Source organism: Trichechus manatus, unplaced genomic scaffold (genome assembly GCF_000243295.1).
Source record: "Trichechus manatus latirostris isolate Lorelei unplaced genomic scaffold, TriManLat1.0 scaffold00164, whole genome shotgun sequence".
Lineage (NCBI taxonomy): Eukaryota > Metazoa > Chordata > Mammalia > Sirenia > Trichechidae > Trichechus > Trichechus manatus.
In genome coordinates this window covers 1,864,147-1,879,833 of record NW_004444100.1, presented here as the reverse complement: position 1 = coordinate 1,879,833, position 15,687 = coordinate 1,864,147, and the positions used below count along the sequence as shown (strand labels likewise).

At 40.6% G+C, this 15,687-nt stretch overlaps 1 protein-coding gene across 1 annotated transcript in view; it reads left to right on the top strand.

Annotated features, from left to right (window-relative positions):
* CPM (carboxypeptidase M) overlaps window positions 1-15,687 on the top strand; it is an 87,457-nt gene that overhangs the window by 30,969 nt on the left and 40,801 nt on the right. The window lies entirely within an intron of this gene.

The following is a 15,687-nucleotide window of genomic DNA, read 5'->3' as shown; positions in this document are numbered from 1 at the left end:
TTAGTTCAAGTAGATACAAGAGACTAAATTGGCAGCTTCTGTCTGGAGGTGAGATGGGAAGGCAGAGAGGGTTAGGAGCTGGTTGAATGGTCATGGAGAATCGGGTGGAAAGGAGGAGTGTGCTGTCACAGTATGGAGAGAGCAATTAGAGTCACAACAATGGATGTATAAATTTTTGTATGGGGGGAGAAAAAAACCAGTTCAGAGTTCAAACTGTCTAAACCTAGTTCCTTGTCTGTAAACTAAGGATAATACCTTATCTATCTCATGAGGTTTCTGTTGAGGATTAAATAAGATAACATGTGTGAAACACATTGGAAATGATATAAAATATCAGTATTTTATGCACATGTGGTTTCCGGAAATCTCTGACTTCTTTCTCTGATTCCATGATTATGACAGAATTTAAATGTGCTTTCCCATCTGTAATTCTAATAATCAAAATCTGTTAAACACTGGGAAAGTCCAAAATCAATAGAAAGTCCTACTAAAGTGGCTCATTTGGTGATGCACCTCATTGAGTGGCAACTGCTAATTGTTGCCAATTGCTTTGGTGAGCTTCAGAATCTGTTGATGATTTCTGAAGGTAGTTAGGTGTTGCAGTGGGGTGGATGCTTGGTCCCTGGCTCTTTTTTTTTTTTTTAAAGTAAATATTTATATTTTTATTGACTTTGCAACAGTTCAGATGTGGCAAATTTAGCGTGCTGCTTTGTTACAGAAATTAATTAGCACCAGCTTTATGTTCTAAATAATATAGAATTATAGTGTTAATCGGAGCCCTGGTGACGCAGTAATTAAGAGTCTGGCTGCTAACCAAAAGGTCGGCAGTTCAAATCCACCAGCCGCTCCTCGGAAACCCTATGGGGCAGTTCTGCTCTATCCTGTAGGGTTTCTATGAGTCGGAATCGACTTGATGGCAATGGGCTTGGTTTGTTTTTTGTTTTTTTTTTAATGTAGTGTTAATTAGAGCATGCTCATATTCTCTTGGCTATATTAAAAATAAACAGAACCAGAAATGTAACTTGATCTCATATTCACAAATAGGTAGAGTGATTATCATGTCGGGTCTTACTTTGTAGACAATGCATACATGCTATGAATTTGTTAAAGAATAAATTGAATAGACCCTGAAAGCCACAAATGTGTGGTCCTGCACTGATGTCCCCATTGGATATAGTAGGGCTTCTCCTGAATCCCTGGTCACAGGCTGGGTGACAGTCAGGCCCGTCTTTTTTTTATGCCGTGAAACTTGTGAGAGCCAGAACTCGATGAGACTGCTTTGTTTTTCCTAGGGCTCCCAAGTTTTCTGCCTTTGACACAGTGCCGTCTTACCACTTTTCTATCGATCATTTTAGTGGGAAATATTTGCGTTTTCTTTCTCTGACAGGTTTCCACTTTACACAGGTTTGGCTTTTGCAGGTTTTACTGTACTCTCTTTCCCTTCCTTCTGCTCTCTCCCCTGTCTTTCCTGTAATAGTCTTGTAGCTCTGTTCTATCCAAAGCCTGAGGGAAGTGGCGGTCAAATTGAGGAACGGAGAACAATTCCAACCATTTGCATTCCTTTTTTCCCTAATTTAAAGTCCAGTCTTGAGGAAGAAATGGAGGTCATGATTAAAATTGCCCAACACCCAAACTTTACTGATTGATTATTCTTAGGTTAATCACTTGGCCTTTGCTAGATTAATGACTTGTGACCAGAATGTTCAATGATCATAAAAAAGTATGATTTAAAAGTATTGTTGTAGTTTTTTTCTGGTTGCAATAAAAATAGAAAATGTCCTTTAACATTCACATTTGCATGAAGATCATTTTTCTCTACATATATCTGGAGATTTAATAAACCCAGTGCACTCAATCAGGTTTTGGATAGTTTACATAGTTGTTTTTTAACCCTTTCCTAGTATAGTTCTGTATTTACAACAGAAAGAGACAACCTGTGAATTCCTCACCTGGAGCCTCCATTCTCCTCCTCATGGGTTCACCTTTCAGGTGAACAACTCTTTACAAGCTGCAGAAACCAGGGCATGACTTTGTTTTTTTTTTAAATAATTTATTGTGTTTTTGGTGAAAGTTTACACAGCAAGCAAGTTAGGTTCCCATTTGACAGTTTCCACACAAATTGATCAATGACATTAGGTACATTTTTCACAGTGTATCAACATTCTCTGTGTTCTGGTTGTTCTGTTTCCAGTACTCTAGTTTCCCTGCCCTTTTCTCATCTTTGCTTTGGATTAAATGTTGACCTTTTGGACTCATGTAGATTTTTTTTTAGTAGAGCACCAGTCTAACAGGTAATATCCTTTATTTTGTGTGTCACTCTGCTTTTCTGCTAAAAGGTGATCTCAGGGGATCGTTTTGGTTCAAGGTTTAAAGAACATCTTAGGGCGATAGTCTCAGGGAGTCCTCCGGTCCAGTTAGTCTGGCCTTTTTAAGAATCTGAGTTTCATTCTACTTTTTTCTCACATTCTATCCAAGATCATCTATTGTGACCCTGGTCAGAACAGTCAGTGGTGGTCACCAGGTACCATCTAGTTCTTCTGATCTCAGGGTAGTTGAGGTCATGGCTGATGTAGGCTATCAGCCTTGTAGACTTGTTTCTTCTCTGAGATTTTGGTTACCATCTTACTCTTTTGCTCCTGATGAGTAGAGGCCAATAATTGTATCTTAGATGGCTGCTCCCAAGCTTTTAAGACTCCGGATGCTACTCACTTCACTAGGATGCAGAACATGAACTTTGTGAACTATATTATGCCAATTGACTGAGTTGTCCCATGAGACTATGGTCTGAAGCTTTCAAACCTAGAAAACCAGTCTCAGAAGGTGTTTGGTTATGTCTGAGGAGTAACTGTAGTTGTGTCTTCAATGAATATATGTGTCTGCACACACATATCTATATTTACACCTGTACCTACCGTATACATATATGCCTATACCCCTTCATATCTGATTCTAGACTGATTTTTTGGTCTTTGTTGGAGTGGTTGCCATCTTATATATGTCAAATTCTTTAGTATAGACATCCTTTTCTCATGAGCACCTCTTGGAAACATTTACTGTGCTCGCTACACCCACATTCAGTGCCACTTTTCAGGGCATGACTTTTTACCTTGCTTTTTATTTTTGAAACATTTCAAACTTATAGAAAAGTTGCAAAAATAATAAAATAAATACCCACATGTTTTTCATTAGATCCACCAGTTGTTAATATGTTGTCACATTTGCTTCATCTGTCTCATGAACTCTCTCTACAGATTTTGCTGAACCATTAGAAATGATAAATAGCATGCCATGTCATCTTTAAATATCACTTCAGCATTATGTGCTAAGAAAGACATTCTCCTACCTAACCATACACATCATTATCTAAGAAAAATAATAACTCCATAATATCAAACAGTAGACTCCATTTTTAAAGTTCTTCAGTAGTCCCAAGAATGTCTTTTATAATTTTTTTTCCTCCCGGAATCCAGTCAAGGCTCACATACTACATTTAGTGTTATGCCTCTTTAGTCTGTTAATCTGTTACAGTCCCACTACCTTTTCTTGACACTGACTGATTTGTATTGAATCCATTTTATGTCACTGACTGATTCCTTAGGAACCAATTCTTTAACCACAAGCTCTTGGGTTGTCCTCTTGCAAAGATAAGTTGAAGTTTCTTCATGACAGAACCAGACTGGCAAGTCTTCATAAGGCTTCCGGCATCATCATCCTTGAGATAATTAAAATCTGTGCAATGGCCTCAATTACTTTGGCAACAGACCATGTAACAAAATGTTGTGAAAGACGTGTTTTATGATTAGTAGTTCCACACAATTAGCAGAGGTAACTTACTTCCTGCCCTGCCCTCATGGCTACCTGTGTGTGCTGTTTCCAAGTTCAGTACTGTCCTCAGGCATTTTGTCTAGATTTCAGAACGAGAGCCAGTCCTTGGACTCAGAAATTAAAGTTCACCTGATGCAAGTGGTGTGCGTGTTTGTGACAGTTTTGTGCTATTAGATTTTGAAGGATACGCTCTCGAGATAGCCCCTCCCACTTTCTCAATCCACACCAAAGTTTTCAAAACTTCAGTAGGTGTTGGTCTATCTGAATGAATCTGTAGATCTAAAATATACAATTCTGTTGACAGTTGGCATAAGGTATCTGTCCATATGTTGTGGATACTGTTTATATTAGAAATTTTCCTTTAATTGTTCTGATGCTATGTCATCTGTTAGGACCCATAATTCATCATCAGCTAATTCTGTGCACTTGAGGCCCTCAAACAAACGTGAGCTTACCATGTACCAGGCACTGTGTTTAAAGCTTGTGAGGATTAAATGAGATAGTGCAAGAACCCCATGAGGTATAGGTACCACTTATCCCATAACAAAGTTGAGAAAACTGATTCATCAGAGAAATTAAACAAGTTGCTTAATCCACATGGCTCATGGTTAGTAAGTGGCAGACCTGGGCTTTAAACCCCAGAGATTTCATTCTAGTCCCAGCACGCTTCATCATTCTATATGGTGCCACTAAAGGGATACTGCATATCATCTAAGAAATCTCAAAATGCTGTTTTGAGGCAGATGGTGTGCCACTGAAATATTGATTTTGATATCCTTACTAAACTGTTAAGGAGCCCTGATGGCACAATGGTTAAGAACCCGGCTGCTAACCAAAATGTTGGCTCTTTGAACCCACCTAGTGGCTCCTCAGGAGAAAGACCTAGCAATCTGCTTCCGTAAAGATTAAACCAAAAACTCATTGCACTGAGTCAATTCCAACTCATAGCAACCCTATAGGACAGAACCCCCATAGGGTTTCCAAGGCTGTAATCTTTACAGAAGGAGACTGCCACATCTTTCTCCCACATCTTTCTCCCACAGAGCCATTGGTGGGTTTGAACCGCCAACCTTCAAGTTGGCAGCACGGCACCACCAGGGCTCCTTCCGTAAAGATCACAGCCTAGAAAACCCTATGGGGCAGTTCTCCTCTCTCACATGGGGTCGCTATGAGTTGAAAATGAACTTAAAAGCACCTAACAACAACAGCAATAAACTGTTAATCCATTTGTGAGATTTAAATCTCAGAAAGGTGACACTAGTGAGAAGCCCACCATTGTTAATCCCACAAATTCATCTAATGAACTAGTTTTAGGTCAAGCTTAGTCCTTGCAGGGACCTCATTTTGGCAGCTTCGGGGCTTTTCCTGCTATCGGGAGCTCAGCATCCTTCTGTCTGAACTCCAATTTGTGCCACTTTAGAAGGAAACCCTTTTAGGGTACAAAGTCAGGGAGCAGGAGGATTGACAGGAAAATCTTTTCTCCCCACAGTAGCTTATAGGCAAACACGTAAATTAATTGCCATTATCCCTTGCCACTAAAGGATGAGTTCTTGTGCTAGCAATAAATAGGCAATAAGGATAAGCGGATCTCCAGCAAACTGTCTTTAGAAAATTGGGTCCTTTTCAGAGCCCACCCAAGATGGTACCTTGTACACTAGTCACAGACTTCTCCGTCAATGCTGGAAAACAACTCCAATTTGATCCATTTTTTTTGATCAAATGGATCTGAATTTACCTCATTGTAAGCTACAGCTGTATGACACCTACCTCATAAGAAATACAAACACCAATGGGGTGCAAAGAACCAAAACATCAACACTGAATCAGAATGCCCTGATATACCATAAAGGAGAAACTTCAAATGGACAATAAATGTATAGTTCTGGCTGTAACTATCGCATCTTTTAAAATAACGTTTAAAAATCTCGTTGAGTACTTACACGTAATAGTACTCAACTTGACTATTATTATTGCTGAACTGCTCTTTGAAAAGATGAGCTATCTGATTGTGTTTAGCCTCCCTCCCAAGGGACCAAAAAGGGAAGTTCTTAGCTTTTTATAGTATGAGGCCCCTAGAGATTTTCACTTTGGGGATTTAAAAACAAGTTTCCCGTCTCTATATTTAAAAAAGACTAGAAGAGAGCATAGAAAAATTATGTCTTGTTTAAAAAATTCAATTTTTAAAAGTTTCTTATAATTTGATTATTTATAGCTGAAAAATTAAAATTTTTAGAGGAAGAGGAACAAATTCATCCACCTCTGACCTGGGAATGGAGTGGGAGGAATAGAGAAGGCAGGGCTTTGAGAGCAGGAAGGTGGAGGAATTTCCTACGATCTTCCTGTTTTAGTTTATGGTTGGTGATTAATGAGACAAGCTGCTCAGCTTCTCTGGGAGTCTTGACTATCTTGAAATCAGAAACAAAAATTCACTCCCACCCAACGCATCTTTAGATTTTTCCTTTCCTTTTTTTTTTCAGTTAATAAAGAAAATGTTTCTAAGCCATCAGAAAAATTCCCCACTTAGAAATTGAAATCCCCAAGCCTCTCTATTGACTTGTTCAGCAAGCAATGAAATGGAACCTAAAATCTACATTCCTCTGGTATCATTTCGGATCATTAGCTATGTGGGGAACAAATGCGTAAGCAAATGAAACTGCATCTCCTCGTATTTGGTTTGGATCTTGGTAATGGAGATTCTCCAAGAAGGTTAATCTACTCTAGAATTGATCTAGAAGTTTGGGTCCCTTTTCCATCAATACTGGAAAACAACCCCATCTAATCTTTGGACCAGGGGTGACCTTGTCTCCAACTGGACTTCCTCAGGTTTATTTGTTAATTTATCCAATCATCCATGCATTCAGCAATCCTTTATTGATCCTTTACTATCTGTGGGCCACAGACTATCCTAGATCCTGCAAGTACAGAGAAACACAACCCCTTGCCTACAGGAAAATCTGTGGTTTCAATAAGTAATATGAGAGGAGTTGCTGAGGTACTATGAGAGTCAAAGGAGAGTCTAACTGAGGCTAGTAAGGGACAGGGCTGAGGCAAGAGAAGAGTAAGGTTTAGGGTGGGAGGGGCCTTTTCAGTTGAGCCTTGAAAAGGCAAATGGAAGTTGGCCACTTTGATAAGGTGGGCTATGCAGAAGAAAGAGTGGCATTAAAGGTGTGATGGCCGATGGTTGGCTCCTTTGGGAACTCATGTAAGTAAGAATAGCTAGAGCCTGCTGTATGGGATTATGGTGGAGGCTGGAGGCAGGAAGGGGCCAGAGCATGAGAGGTCTGGTGTGTCATACTGAAAGGCTTAGGTTTTATCTTAATGCCATGAGGGCCGTTGAAGGATAAGCAGTGGAGTGATGTTATCTGATTCGTATTTGATTAATCTCCCCCTGCCCCATAAAGGAAAGTTTGCCCTACATTATGCTCCCATTTGGGCTTCATTTTTCCAGGTGACAAAAGTCATGTCAAAAGTAGAAAATTAGTGTTTTTCAGGACAGTATAATCAGTTAGTGGTTTACATTTGTTTCAGCTACTAAAATGGCCATAAATATTTGTTGAATGAATAAATGAGAAAATGAAAGGTTAAGCCTTGGTACAATGAAGATGTATCTGATTTTAAGTTCGTAGCAGGATGTACAAATGAGTCTGGTCACCTTAGGAATCTGTTCTTAATCTGTCAAGGCTGCAGCTGCAGGCCACAGTGTGCTGCTGCCTTCAGCTGGGTCTCATACCTGTGGTTTAGCTGAAGCCTCTGCTGTCCAGTTCCTGATTCCCAGTGCCAGACAGGCTTGTGTTTCAGCACGTTACTAGTCTGCAGCTGTGTTTGTAGGTATCTGTAAAAAGCTTCCTCTGTTCACCTTGCTTGAGATTACCCTACCTTAGTTTAATACAAAAGAGCCCTGGTGGCAGAGTGGTTAAGCGCTCAGGGGCTAACCGAAAGGTTGGCGGTTCGAATCCAGCAGCCACTCTGAGAGAGAAAGATGTGGCAGTCTGCTTCCACAAAGATTACAGCCTTGGAAAGCCTATGGGGCAGTTCTGCTCTGTCCTATAGGGTCACTATGAGTTGGAGTTGACTCAGTGGCAACAGGTAGCTTACCACATGGCAATTATTTAAGTCTTTTTGTTGTCCTTCTTCCTCTACACATGCCAAACTTTGCACTACTAGAATTCGAAGCATCACTTCAGCTGTGAAATTTTGTCTGTCCACATACAAATACTGTTTGATGGTGTAGTCAGATATGAGATTGCACAGAAAAAAATTGCATGAGGTAGACTTTGTCAGTGATGTCTTACTCTGATGTTCCTTCTTAATACAGTTTTTTCAGTGCATTTTAATATTGATTTATTGGCAGTCCACTATCAAACAGATAGTGTTTATATGTGTGACACCTGCTAGTGCTATAAAAACAAAAGTGTGCAACATATTCAGAAGTCGATGATTTGGATTGAGACATAAGACATACACATAAGAACATGATTTACAAAGGCTTATGTATTGCTTGTGCCAGATGAGTAGTTTTAAAGCAAAGTTTCTAAACTTTCCTCACCTATGGTCACCTCCACAAAATATTAGGGTACTTGGAACCCCTGTCTGAAAAAAACACTGGGATTAGCAGTAACTATAATGAACATTCAGTGTAGGAAAAGGTAATTTTGAATTGGATTGGTTACCAAAAGTGTACCAGAATGGCACAATAGCCACAAGGTGGAAACAGCCTAAATGCCCATCAACAGATAAATGGATAAACAAAATATGGTACATACATACAGTGGAATAGTATTCAGCCAGTGGTAGAAGTGAAGTCTTGATATATGCTACAGTATGGATGGGGCTTAAAGACATTATGCTGAGCAAAATAAGCCAGTCACAAAAGGGCAAATATTGTATGACCTCACTTATATAAAAAGACAAGACAAGGCAAATGCGTAGAGACCAAAGTTTATTAGTGGTTACCAAGGGTTGGGGGGGAGGGGGAGAAGGGGGGTTAATGGTGATGGAAAAATCACATTGATTAAGTGAGGGTTGCACAGCCAATTATTGTAATTGCTGTCAACAAGTTGTACACCTGTAAAAAGTTGAATTGGCAAAAGTTTTGTGATAGATACATGTCAAGGATTGAATGTGTCCCCCAAAAATATCTGTCAACTTGGCTGGGTCATGATTCCCAGTATTGTGTAATCATGTACCATTTTGTAATGTGTTGTAAATTCAATCACTATGTGTTGTAAATTCAATCACTATGATCTAATAAGAAGGATTAGCAGCAGTTATACTGATGAGGTATACAAGATTGGATAGTGTCTTAATCCAATCTCTTTTGAGATATAAAAGAGAGAAGCAAGCAGAGACACATGAGAACCTCATACCACCAAGCAAGCAGTACCAGGAGCAGAGCGTGTCCTTTGGACCTGAGGTTCGTGCACGGAGAAGCTCCCAGACCAAAGGAAGATTGATGACATGGACCTTCCTCCAGAGCCAACGGAGAAAACGTTCCTCTGGAGCTGACGCCTTGAATTTGAACTTGTAGCCTACTAGACTGTGAGAGAATAAAATTCTCTTTGCTAAAGCCATCCACTTGTGGTATTTCTGTTATAGCGTCACTAGATGAGTAGGACAATATATTTACCAAAAAAAAGAGTAGCTGCTGAGGCTGCTTGTGTACAGCCAAACACCTCATGGGATTTGGTTCCTTGTTTGGAGATTTAGGGTCATGGTTTCATAGGACATCCCAGTTAATTGGCCTAATAATTTATTTAGTGCTTCTGTTCTTCCTCCTACTTCATTGCATAGTGGCTGGGGTCTTAAAAGCTTGCAGGGAGCCACCTAAGGCACAACAATTGGTCTCTATTCACCTGGAACAACAGAGGAAGAAGGAGAGTCAGGAACAGGAGGAGAATATTGACTATGTGGCTAATTGCCTCCATGAACAACTGCCTTCTTTGCCGTGAGACCAGAAGAACTGGACAGTGCCTGACTTCTGTTACTGAAGATTTTGATCAAGATTCCATTGAAGAATCCTGATCAAAAGAGGGAAAATGCAGAAGAGAATTTCAAATTGTCATGAACTCTAGACTTTCTGGAGCCATGAAGGGTAGATGAACCCCTGAAACTATTGCCCTGAGATAATCTTTGAACCTTGAACCAAAAATATCCCCTGAAGTCTTAAAACCAAACAATAGTTTAGCTTAACTAGTAAAAAATCTCTGTCTTGAGCATTCTGCTCTTTTAAGAACTGTCTATATAGGATCAACTTGGCAACAGCAACTCGAAAGATTGGATGGGAACCTTAGGGGACAGTGATTTATGTTAATGAGGGAGGAACAACTGAGAAAAGGAGGGTGAGAATAAGTGCACAGCTTGAAGAATGTAATTAATGTCACTAAATGGTACATGTAGAAACTGTTGAATTGGTATATGTTTTGCTGTGTATATTCTCAACAACAAAATAAACAAAATTTAGACAAAAAAAAAAGTGTATTAGAATGAGCAGGATTGATTATGCTGCAGAAATAGTAGAGCTCCAAAATCTCAATAATTTATAACCATAAAATAAAGGTTTATGTCTCACTCACAGTATATGTCCATTGTTGGTTAGCTGTGACTCTGTTCCCTGACATCTTCCTTCCATGACACAAGCTGATAGAGCAGCCTCTATCAAAACATTTCCTGCCTTGTGACAGAGGGAAAAGAGATGGTGAACCATGCTTTGACTCTTGAAGTTTCTGCCCAGAGTTACAGATGTCATTTCTACCCAGAGTTAAAGATGTCATTTCTACCCACATTCCATTGGCCAAAGCAAGTCATGTTACCACACCTGAGTTCAACAGGGCACTGAATATTGGACCAGTAATGCATCTACCACAGAGGCGGTTAGTAAAACGGTGACCTAAGCCTTGGAGGGTGGCCATGCTTTACCATGGTAGACGCAATAGGGGAGGAGAAGAGGGCTATAACAGCTCAGGTGATGCTAACAACATCATTAAGAAAGCAAGACTCATCCACATGAAACCTTTAGAAAACAAATGCAACAGGCAGAATGTTTTTTGCAATGGCAAAGCTTGTGATGCCCTCCTATAAAAATAGGGAGAAATCACGGTGGGAAGAGTGGTCAAACTTCTTGGAGTTAGCTTTTGTGGAATGCATGGAACTTGAAAAGGCAGAAACCCCAGTGAGGCCATTTTGGGCTGAGGACAATTTGAATGAAGATAGGAAGTGGGCACTGAATGTAGCGCTACAGAAAGGAGCCTCAGGCTAGTGGGAGCGTTTTTGTCAGCAGATAGTGGGTGATGCAGATAGAGGTCAGGCAATGGATGCCTTGGGGAGGAATTTGTTCCTGATATGCTAGTTTTTACCAAGAAAAAGTAGTCCTGAAGATACACCAGTAACTGCGGGAATGCTACAATAGGTATTTATTGAAAATCTACTAGGCAGCAGGTGCCGTTAGGTACTAAGAATGTAACAGTGGACAAAACAGGCAAACTGAACAAAATGATGATCACCAAAGGCAGTGCCCTTGTGGGCTGCATTCTAGTTCAGAGAGACATAACACAAGAAATCATTTAAATATACTATCTCAAAGAGTGAGAGATGTATGAAGAGAAATTACAGAGGGTCACAACATGACCCAATGGTGAATGGTGGTAGTGTTGCTGCTGCACCTAGGAGATAAAAGTGAGGTAGCCCTAGGCAGCATCCAGCCCCTCACTACCACCCTACAACGTTTAATAGCAGAGTTAACATACTCAGCTGATTAAAGCCTCCTGGCCCAGGCCTGGCCCATCAGTATACGAGAAGCCAGAAATGCTGGGTCAAAAGAAGGTGGTCTCTGGAATCCAAGACTTGCTCTGAGCCACCTCTACTGCTGGTTTGTGGACCGGATGGAAATGTGCAAATGAATATGGTTCACAGAACCAAGGCATGCAGGTTTGACACCCTTGCAGAGTCCTGGTGACTGCTGAGTACCACAGCCTCCACTCGGCCCAGGCCCATATAGCATGTGACCCCACTTCAGCCTCCACAACAGAATGTCTGTATAGTAGGAAACTCCAGTGCCACCGTACTTGAGGTTGAACACCTGCCTACCCCCATGAAGTTCCAGAATGCCTCCCTCACCCTCATACTAAACGGAGCCACAAATCCATGGCCGCTGGTGGTGCAGTGGTTAAGCTCTCAGCTGCTAACTGAAAGGTCAGCAGTTTGAACCTGCCAGCCGCTCCACTGGAAAAATATGTGACAACCTGCTTCTATAAAGATTCAGCCTTGGAAACCCTGTGGGGGCAGTTCTATTCTGTCCTGTAGGGTTGCTATAAGTCTGAATTGGTGCAACAACAATGGGTTTTTAAGTAGGATTTAGGTGTACACCTACCCGAGGCAAAAATGAAACATACCAGCCCTGTCCTTGCTTTGGGGAGAGCAGAGCACTCGCTGTTATCACAATAGCAGCGGGACCCCTGGGATACCCAACTCCTTTCTGAACCTCCAGCCACTTCCTTGGCACGGTCCTCTGTCTGTAAGCAAAGTCAGAAATTCCCAGCCCACTGAACTGGAGATGGCTGTTAGGTTTCATTGGGATCACGTAGCTGACTTGGGGTCACTGCATCTGCCCAAGTGTGGGTTCTCAGCTTTGCAAGCACAGAAGCGACAGATTAGATGTTCACCTTGGCTGGCCAGAACCCCCTCAATAGTACAGAAGCCACGTTGAATGTGGATGGTTTGCCACAAAGGGAGGGCATGTGCATGAATTTTGTCCCAGAGACAGGGTATGTATAGAGCAGATGGATTTTGTCCATGTTTTTCTTTCCGTTGCTGCCCCTGCCCCACCCTGCTTTTTCTGCCTGCGGTTTGTTGACTAGTAGCCATGCTCATTGCAGGGAGAACCTGCAGCTGGACCCTTGAAGCACAGCCACTCCAGATTCCACAGCTTTTGGACAGTTACTAAGGCTTGGCCATAGTTGTTATGTGGAGATTGGTAATCAAACAAAAGCAAAGGAAGCAAACAGTAGCTATAACTTCTTAAACAATCCTCATAATGTCGCCTCAGTCTCCTTCCATTTTCCATTCTCCCCAGATGGGGGAAAGAAAGAAATCTCAACAACAGAAAGTCTGTACATAGCAGACTTGGGTCAGAGGCTTGTTGTTAGGTGCTGTGGAGTCGGTTCCGACTCATAGTGACCCTACATACAACAGAAGGAAACACCGCCCGGTCCTGCACCATCCTCACAGTCATTGATATGTTTGAGCCCATTGTTGCAGCCACTGTGTCAGTCCATCTCATTGAGAGTCTTCCTCTTTTTTGCTGACCCTCTTTAAAGTGGTCAAAAGCAAAGATGTCACCTTGAGGACTAAGGTGCTCCTGACCCAAGCCATGGTATTTTCAGTCACCTCATATGCATGTGAAAGCTGGACAATGAATAAGGAAGACTGAAGAAGAATTAGTAGCCTTGAATTATGGTGTTAGCAAAGAACATTGACTATACCATGGGCTGCCAGAAGAACAAACAAATTTGTCCTGGAAGAAGTACAGCGAGAATGCTCCTTAGAAGCGAGGATGGCGAGACTTCGTCTCACATAACTTTGGGCATATGATCAGGAGGGGCCAGTCCCTGGAAGAGGACATCATGCTTGGTTAAGTAAATAGTTTGTCCTTTGTGCATTTATTCTGGTCTGGGCCAGAGATAGCCAGTGTGAGTTGGGGAGGGGGGTTAAAACCCTTCAAGAGGCTTGTCATTCCAAAAGGATTGCGTGTATATCTTCCACATGTATTGGGGTTTTTTTTTCATTCTCAGACTTTGTGCCATTGAGGTTGAGCAAGGTAAGTTTCTCATCTTGCAGTTCACTTAGGGCCATTTGTGCTAAAACTGGGATTGGATTACCCATCAAATTACCTCTTCACTTAGGTTTTATCAGTTTGACTCCCCTCCTTCCTTCAACCAAGTAATATCGGATATCCATATCACATCAGGTTTTTTGTTGTCTTATGCTCTCCCTTATGTCACAGGCCAGCTGTTGCAGATGCAGAGTTATAAATAAACATTAATAAATATTCTGTTGAGGATATTGAATTTTTATCTTGCCTGTGAGGGGACTAGACCATGTTCTGTAATAATAATCTGTGATTATTCTAGCTTTAAAAGGATTTATAGCTACAGAAAAGAATTCCCTCAGAAGTATATCTAAAGAGCCAGGTTCAACAGCTCATTCAGAAAAAGCTCTTCCTTGCTTCCCATGAAAGTGATAACTTTGTAGAATTGAAGCTCCAGATGACCTGAGAATTGATACCATAAGGGAATGGAGTGTTCTGGTTAATCAAACGGTTCTAGTGGAGAATCACCAGATGGACTATACTTGTCCACAAGGCAAATTTGAATCATCCTTCAGAACCCTTCTCAGATGTAACATCTGTAAAGCTTTTCATGATCCCCTCCTTAGAAAAAGTTAACCATTTCTTCTTTTAGACTGCATCCACAGAAATACCTTACACACACTTCTATTATTATATATATATCACACTATTGTATGTTTATGCGTTGCCATTCTTCACTAGATCAGAAGCTAATTGGGCATAGAGAGTGTGACTAATCTGTACAGTGTCATCACCTAGTTTAGTGCTTGGATATAGCATTAATCCAAGTGTGTGTGTGTGTGTGTGTGTGTGTGTGTGTGTAGAGAGAGAGTACATGCAATATATACTCAGATATATTGGTGATGGTTGCACAACATGGTGAACATAATTAATGTTATTGAATTGTTCACGTAAAAATGGTTGAAATGGCAAATGTTTTGTTATATATATTTCACCATGATAAAAATTAAAACAAGACAAAATACAATAAATGGATATATGAATGAATGAATTAGAATTCTGCACTGAACAGGAGGCATAAATCAGAAAAACTGCATTTTATACATGTTTTTTGGGTTTCCTGTCATTACTAATTTTAAAATATCACCCTGTCATGACAAATTTCCCTAAAATAATGTTATAGTAACTTATGAATAAATGTTGATAAAGGCAAGTCCAGTATCTGCTTCTCCCTGGATCCCTCATGGCACCCGAGTGCTCCCTGATTTAAAAAACTAAATCTGAAATTCTGCAGAAACCTACTCAACATTAGTCCATTTTTGTTGTATGACGTGGAATCAATTCTGACTCATAGTGACCCTATTAGTTGCTGTTAAATTCCTTTCCTGGCTTCTTAAATTCCATTGAAGTCTTAGATATCACAGATATTTGAATTTTGTATATACACAATAGGTATCAAACATACCCTAAGCCCTGATTTTAAACTATTTGTATTAAAATTTTAGAATTGAAAAGGGACTTCTTAATTTCACTAATTAGTAAGCCAAGCCTCTTGAGATATGGACAGTTTTCATCAATGGAAGGAACACTAGAATTGAAATGGAATTAAACCCCAAATAGACTGGAGTTCAATTCTTGACTCTGGAGCTCAAATCACAGCCTCTCATTGGCCTTGTAATCATAAGCAGTTGACTTAATATTTCCGAAGATCAGTTTTCTCATTTGTAAAACTGGTTAATAACTTGTATATTTGGGTAATAATCTTAGTGGGTCATGACAAGGGATTGCCGGAGGTAAAATGAACCAGCGTATCAGGAGCAATGCCCGCACAGAGCAAATCCTCAGTGATCTTTGTCTCTGCCCTTTCTTGCTCAAACCAACACAGTCTGTGGCAGAGCTAGGACTTAGTTTTGCTTAGGGGATGATTAGGGTGCTTGTGGTTCCCCGTTTACTTGCTAGGACTCACAGACATTAAAGTGGGAGCAAAGGGGCAGTGTCACATAAGTATTTGAATACAAGCTTCAGGATTTCTTCCTTTAAAACAACCTCCCTTCTGAGTT